Source organism: Alosa pseudoharengus, unplaced genomic scaffold (genome assembly GCF_046254945.1).
Source record: "Alosa pseudoharengus isolate Yale_2024_CS ecotype anadromous, Long Island Sound unplaced genomic scaffold, YU_APseudo_1.1 YU_APseudo_1.1_scf_1, whole genome shotgun sequence".
Taxonomy (NCBI): Eukaryota; Metazoa; Chordata; class Actinopteri; order Clupeiformes; family Clupeidae; genus Alosa; species Alosa pseudoharengus.
In genome coordinates, this window is record NW_027468564.1 from 16,161,077 (window position 1) to 16,168,576 (window position 7,500).

At 43.3% G+C, this 7,500-nt stretch overlaps 1 protein-coding gene across 1 annotated transcript in view; it reads left to right on the forward strand.

The window, feature by feature from the left end:
- grin2ab (glutamate receptor, ionotropic, N-methyl D-aspartate 2A, b) overlaps positions 1-7,500 on the forward strand; it is a 91,127-nt gene that overhangs the window by 36,199 nt on the left and 47,428 nt on the right. The window lies entirely within an intron of this gene.

Genomic DNA, 7,500 nt, shown 5'->3' on the forward strand with positions numbered 1-7,500 from the left:
AGGATTATTGGTGCTTCACTCCCCTCCCTGAAGGACATTTACACCACCCACCTCACCCGCAAGGCGACCAAAATTGTGAGTGATGCAAGTCACCCCGCTCACAATCTGTTTGATCTACTGCCCTCTGGGAAGAGGTACAGAAGCCTGCGCTCCCGCACTACCAGACTCACCAACAGCTTCATACACCAAGCTGTTAGGATGCTGAACTCTCTCCCTCCTCTCCCCCCTCCACCCTCAGCTACATAACATCCTGGACATTGGACCCACAATGGCCGCCTGCACCACTCCACTTGCACACTTGTACACTTTGCAACTTGTTGCTGTTGTCCTGAAAACACAACACTTCTGCTGCTCTTACATAACTTGCACCACTATGCCACTTTATTTCTTACTTAGGTCAAACAGAACTACCTCAGCCTCTTATTGGCCTGACTTTGCACTAGTATTTTATTTTATTGACTGTCTATGCACAATTTCAACCAAATTTTGCTGCTCTTATTTTTTTCATTATATGTGCCCTCTTATTTACTTATTTACTTACTTTTTTGTTTACTTGAATGTTATGTTTGTCTGTGGACTTAAAATTGGTAAAATATGTCTTGTCTCCACCGTGGGATAGTGAGAAACGTAATTTCGATCTCTTTGTATGTCTGGAACATGTGAAGAAATTGACAATAAAGCTGACTTTGACTTTGACTTTAATGGGAGCCAGTGAAGAGATTTCAATACAAGGGTGATGTGGTCGGTTCTTCTTGTTTTTGTGAGAATTCTGGCTGCTGCATTTTGTCGAGTTGAAGGCGATTTATAGTTGCCTTGGGGCCGGTGATGAGCCCATCGCAATAGTCTACCCTACTGCATATTAAGGCATGCATGAGTCACTTATCCATGCTCAATAGTCTACCCCACTGCAGATTAAGGCATGCATGAGTCACTTATCCATGCTCACCTGTGATTCACTTACTCATGCTCACCTGTGATTCACTTACTCATGCTCACCTGTGATTCACTTATCCATGCTCACCTGTGATTCACATATCCATCTAATCTTGTGAACTATTAACAGATCCATGCTAATGTGTAATTCAGTTATCCATGCTAATCTGTGAACTATTAACTGATCCATGCTAATGTGTAATTCAGTTATCCATGCTAATCTGTATTCACCTACCCATGCTCACCTGTGATTCAATTATCCATGCACACCTGTAATTCAGTTATCCATGCTAATCTTTATTCACATATCCATGCTAATATGTATTCACTTATCCATGCTAATCTGTATTCACTTATCCATGCTAGTCTTTAATTCACTTATCCATGCTAATCTGTTAGCTAACTATTCACTTATCCATGCTAATCTGTATTCACTTATCCATGCTAATATGTATTTAATTATCCATGCTAATCTGTATTCAGTTATCCATGCTAGTCTTTAATTCACTTATCCATGCTAATCTGTTAACTAACTATTCACTTATCCATGCTAATATGTATTCACTTATCCATGCTAATCTGTACATTTATCCATACTAATCTGTAAACTTATCTATGATAATATTTTTCGAGTGTGTGGCTGCTTGTGTGTCATAATATGTAAACTATTCACTTACCCTTGCTAATCCGTAAACTATTCACCAAAATATATACTGTAGTGTAAACTATTCACTTATCCATACTAATCTGTCATATGAATTTCCCATCGAGGATCAATAAAGTATCTATCTATCTATCCATCTATCTATCTATCAATCTATTTATCTAACATATTAATACACTAACTAGTATATTAATTATCATTACCGTGCACGCACGCACGCACACACGCGCGCACACCACACACAGTCGTGCTTATTATAGTAAAAGTCTACATGAACATGGACATACCAAAGCAGATCTAAATAATATAGCCCCTATCAGAGTAGCAAGTGATAGAGAGAGGAAGAGACAGAGAGAGAGAGAGAGAGAAAGATAGAAAGGGGGAGAGTAAGTGAGACAAAGAGAGAGAGAGAGAGAGAGATAGAGAAGAGAGAGAGAGAGAGGTAGGAGAGAGAGAGAGAGAAGAGAGAGGGAGAGAGGTAGGAGAGAGAGAGAGAGAGAAGAGAGAGAGAGAAAGATAGAGAAGAGAGAGAGAGAGAGGGAGGAGAGAGAGAGAGAGAAGAGAGAGGGAGGAGAGAGGGAGCAGGTGCCTGGGGGAAGTCTCTATAAATATCTATCTTCTTTTTATTCTTTTGAATTAAGAAATGGAGGAGGGTTCTCTCTCCCCCCCCTCTCTCTCTCTGTCTCTCTCTTGCTCTCTCTCTGTCTCTCTCCCTCCCACTCTCTCTCTCTCTCTCTGTCTCTCTCTCTCTCCCCCCCCTCTCTCTCTCCCCCCCCTCTCTCTCTCTCTCTCCCTCCCTCTCTCTCTCTCTCTCTCTCTCTCTCTCCCCCCCCCCCCCCCTCTCTCTCTCTCTCTCTCTGTCTCTCTCTCCCTCCCCCCTCTCTCTCTCTCTCTCTCTCTCTTGCTCCCTCTCTCTCTCTCTCTGTCTCTCTCTCTCCCCCCCCCCTCTCTCTCTCTCTCTCTCTCTTGCTCTCTCTCTCTCTCTCTCTCTTGCTCTCTCTCTCTCTCTTCCTCTCTTGTTCACTTCATCTCCCTCACTCTTCACGTCTCTCTCTCCCCTCTCTCACTCCATCTCTCTCTCTCTCTCCCTCACCCTCCATCTCTCTCTCCCTCCATCTCTCTCTCTCTCTCCCTCACCCTCCATCTCTCTCTCCCTCCATCTCTCTCTCTCTCTCCCTCACCCTCCATCTCTCTCTCCCTCCATCCCTCTATATTTCCCTTCATGCTCTCTTTTAATTCCTTTCTCTTCATCTCTCTCAGTCTGTCTCTCTCTCTTTCTCTTCATCTCTCTCTCCGCTTCCCTCCTGTTCCGACAGAGACAGTCATCTGTGTGTGTGTGTGTGTGTGTGTGTGTGTGTGTGGCAGAGACAGTCATCTGCGTGTGTGTGTGTGTGTGTGTGTGTGTGTGTGTGGCAGAGACAGTCATCTGTGCTCTCTTTCTCTGTGTGTGTGTGTGTATGTGTGTGTGGTGTGTGTGTGTGTGTGTGTGTGTGTGTGTGTGTGTGTGGCAGAGACAGTCATCTGTGCACTGTGTGGGTGAACGAGTCAAATCATTCGATTATTTCTCTGATTCCTCCTCCTCTCTCTGTCTCTCTCTCTCCCTCTCTCTCTCTCTCCATCTCTCCCTCTCTCTCCATCTCTCTCTCTCTCCCTCCTCCTCCCCCTCTCTCTTTAACTGTTTGTTGATGTGTTTCTAAACAGTGTTACTCAACTTTAAATGAAAGGGATGTGAACCGTGTGTGTGTGCGCGCGTGTGAGAGATGTGTGTGTGTGAGAGAGGGAGAAACTTAAACTATGTTTGAGTTCATATGGAAGAGACTTGGTAATGTATGTGTGAGTGGGAGTGTGTGTGTGTAAATGTATATCTAGGTGCTAGTGTTCTGGATGATTGTGTGTGTGTGTGTATGTGTGTGTGTGTGTGTGTGTACTCATGTATGAGAAAGCGCTCCCATGATTTTTCTCCTGGAAATGTTGTGTAAAATAAATGCCTTAGCATAGTCTGGAGAACGCAGATGGTTGAGTGTGTGTGTGTGTGTGTGTGTGTGAAATAAAGAGTGGTCTGTCTGTGTGAGTGTGTGTGTGTGTGTGCGAGATAAAGAGTGGTCTGTGTGTGTGTGTGTGTGTGTGAAAGAGAGAGACTGTGTGTCTTGTACAGTGACACTTGAGAGGGTTTTTATCTATCTAGAGGTAGCCTTTCAGAGACATGGTGTCATAAGAAATCAGTCATTTTTACAAGTGTGTGGCTGCTTGTGTGTGTGTCTGTGTGTGTGTTGTGATTATTTATTGATCATTTGTCATGCTGTAAGTGATTAGATCTGAGTTATGCGAGAGCTTCGGAAGTGTGATAGCTGGGTGTGGGCTGTGTGTGTGTGTGTCTGTGTGTGTGTGTGTGTGTGTGTTTGTTGTCATAATGATTTATTGATAATTTGTCATGTTGAAAATGATTACTTCGGAAGCTGGTTTTAATGTGATGGCAGGTTGGTGTGTGTGTGTGTGTGTGTGTGTGTGTGTGTGTTTAGTCACTTGGCAATTGAAACGAGGCTTCACTCCTGTAATGTAGCAATGTGTTACAATCAACACACACATCAGCACATAGAAAAACACACACACACGCACACACACACACACACTTCAGGCTCGAACAAGACCTGACCTACTCATGTATGACCTATTTGTGTGTGTGTGTGTGTGTGTCTGAGAGAGAGAGAGACAGAGAGAGAGAGAAAGGGTGTGTGTGCGTGGGTGTGTGTGTGTGTGTGAGGGTTTTTGCACCTCCCTTGGAACATTAATCATCTGAGCAATTCTGTTGCTTCTCTTTTATCTTGTCCTGTTTTGATCCCTCTCTTTTCTATCTCCTCTCCATCTCTCTCCTTTCTTTCCTCTCCCTCCATCTCTCTCTCATTTCTTTCCTCTCTCTCTCTCTCTCCATCTCTCTCATTTCTTTCCTCTCTCTCTCTCCATCTCTTTCATTTCTTTCCCCTCTCTCCCTTCATCTCTCTCTCATTTCTTTCCCCTCTCTCCCTTCATCTCTCTCTCATTTCTTTCCTCTCTCTCTCTCTCCATCTCTCTCATTTCTTTCCTCTCTCTCTCTCCATCTCTCTCATTTCTTTCCTCTCTCTCTCTCTCCATCTCTCTCATTTCTTTCCTCTCTCTCTCTCCATCTCTCTCATTTCTTTCCTCTCTCTCCCTTCATCTCTCTCTCATTTCTTTCCCCTCTCTCCCTTCATCTCTCTCATTTCTTTCCCCTCTCTCCCTTCATCTCTCTCTCATTTCTCTCCTCTCTCTCTCTCTTCATCCCTTTCATTTCTTTCCCCTCTCTCCCTTCATCTCTCTCTCATTTCTCTCCTCTCTCTCTCTCTCCATCTCTCTCATTTCTTTCCCCTCTCTCCCTTCATCTCTCTCTCATTTCTCTCCTCTCTCTCTCCTTCTCTCTCCTCTCTCTCCATCCCTCTCTTCTCTCTCTCCTTCTCCCTCTCTCTACACCTCTCTGTCTCTCTCTCTCTCTCTCTCTCTCTCTCTCTCTCTCTCTTTGCTGTTGTTGATGTAGTCATACTGATGCATAAAGAACAATACAAGTGAGATTTAAAAAATGTTAAATTGTAAAATAAAATGTAATTTAAATTAAAAATGTAATTTGAATAATCCCATATAGCTCCCCTTTGGTTGTTCTAATGGTGACATAGAATTCCTGCAGTAGCCCATTCCGCCGAAATCAGATTTGGCGATGGTTTTCAAATTAATGTCTCTCTTCGTTTCAGATAGACAGGTTAACGGCCCATGACGTTTCAGATAGCCCGGTGTGAAAACAGTTAACGGCCCATGACGTTTCAGATAGCCAGGTGTGAAAACAGTTAACGGCCCATGACGTTTCAGATAGCCAGGTGTTAAAATAGTTAACGGCCCATGACGTTTCAGATAGCCAGGTGTTAAAATAGTTAACGGCCCATGACGTTTCAGATAGCCAGGTGTTAAAATAGTTAACGGCCCATGACGTTTCAGATAGCCAGGTGTTAAAATAGTTAACGGCCATAATGACGTTTCAGATAGCCAGGTGTTAAAATAGTTAACGGCCCATAACGTTTCAGATAGCCAGGTGTTAAAATAGTTAACGGCCCATAACGTTTCAGATAGCCCAGTGTTAAAACAGTTAACGGCCCATAACGTTTCAGATAGCCAGGTGTTAAAATAGTTAACGGCCATAATGACGTTTCAGATAGCCAGGTGTTAAAATAGTTAACGGCCGTAATGACGTTTCAGATAGCCAGGTGTTAAAATAGTTAACGGCCGTAATGACGTTTCAGATAGCCAGGTGTTAAAATAGTTAACGGCCATAATGACGTTTCAGATAGCCAGGTGTTAAAATAGTTAACGGCCCATAACGTTTCAGATAGCCAGGTGTTAAAACAGTTAACGGCCCATAACGTTTCAGATAGCCCAGTGTTAAAACAGTTAACGGCCCATAACGTTTCAGATAGCCCGGTGTTAAAATAGTTAACGGCCCATGACGTTTCAGATAGCCAGGTGTTAAAATAGTTAACGGCCCATGACGTTTCAGATAGCCAGGTGTTAAAATAGTTAACGGCCCATGACGTTTCAGATAGCCAGGTGTTAAAATAGTTAACGGCCCATGACGTTTGCTTAACAGGGTTGCTTTCGTGCTGGCTCTTTTCGATACAGTCCAGTTGGTCTGCGCTGACGGACGCATCTGGATGAAGATGCACTCTCCGCCTGCTTGACTGTCTGTTCCTCCTCGTCATCTGACATTTCATATATTAACTCAAAAACGTATTTTAGGAAAATCGATCTCCATTTTTTCCCCAATTGCAATTGGTGTTAGCCGGCTCAAAGTTAACAAAGAAATGGGGCAGGAGACGTCTAGGGTTTAATTACGTGAAAACATATCTAATACAAAATAACTTTAACAACAACAGAACAAACGCAAAGCTCCCGCCGCTTCCCTGGAAGGCCAGGCCAAATTTATCCGGCAAGGTGGGACACGCCCCGTATGCTGGCACACTCTCTATCCCGGGACACGCGGGATCAGGCCTATGAGAGGAGAGGCAGACAATATGAGTAGAAAACAGTCCAGAGGCCAGAGTGGCCGTAACACAAGGCTACTCGCGTTTTTAAATTATAATTTAATTTTAATTGAACGGTTATTGCTACATTGTGTCAATGCGTTATAGAATCTTTGCATTGTATCACGGAGTGATTTACTATTAGCTGTGCAAAGTCTGAGTTGAAATGTCCAGGGATATTCCAACTCATGGAACATCTCTTGGCCAATCAGAAACAAATAAATAGTTCCATAAAACTATATATATGCTGGTGGCGGTTGTGCTGATGATTTATATATATACAGTATATATATGCTGGTGGTTGTTGAGGTGATGTATGAATATAGGTGATGATATATGTAAGGGATAATGGACGTTCATGGAATGGATGTTCACAGAAATGAGGTTGTAAATAGGCCCCGACGCGATGCAGAGGGCCGTTTAAACCTCGTAAGTTGCTACGGCCAAAAGCCAGTCGTTAGTTCTAAATGCATGGTTGCTACGGCCAAAGGCCAGTCGTTAGTTCTATCTCTCCCGTTGTCAAGTGGGCCTATCCCAAGATTCTGATGAACTTTAGCTTTGAAACATCGCTTTTACTTAGCCTGCTGTCATCCATCTAGCTAAAAGCTACCTCCGTCATATGCTACAATGTTGCAATGTTCTGAATGTCGTCATTTTACAGCTCGGATGCAACGTGACGGTTCATTTAAACTTCCCAATGAGTTCAACGAATTAATATACACGTGTGATACGGCCAAAAAAATGGATCTACTTTATAGGTGTGCAAATAACATACGGTTAATGGTCGTTCTAAATTACTTAGGACAATGGGAAATTCAACCAGCC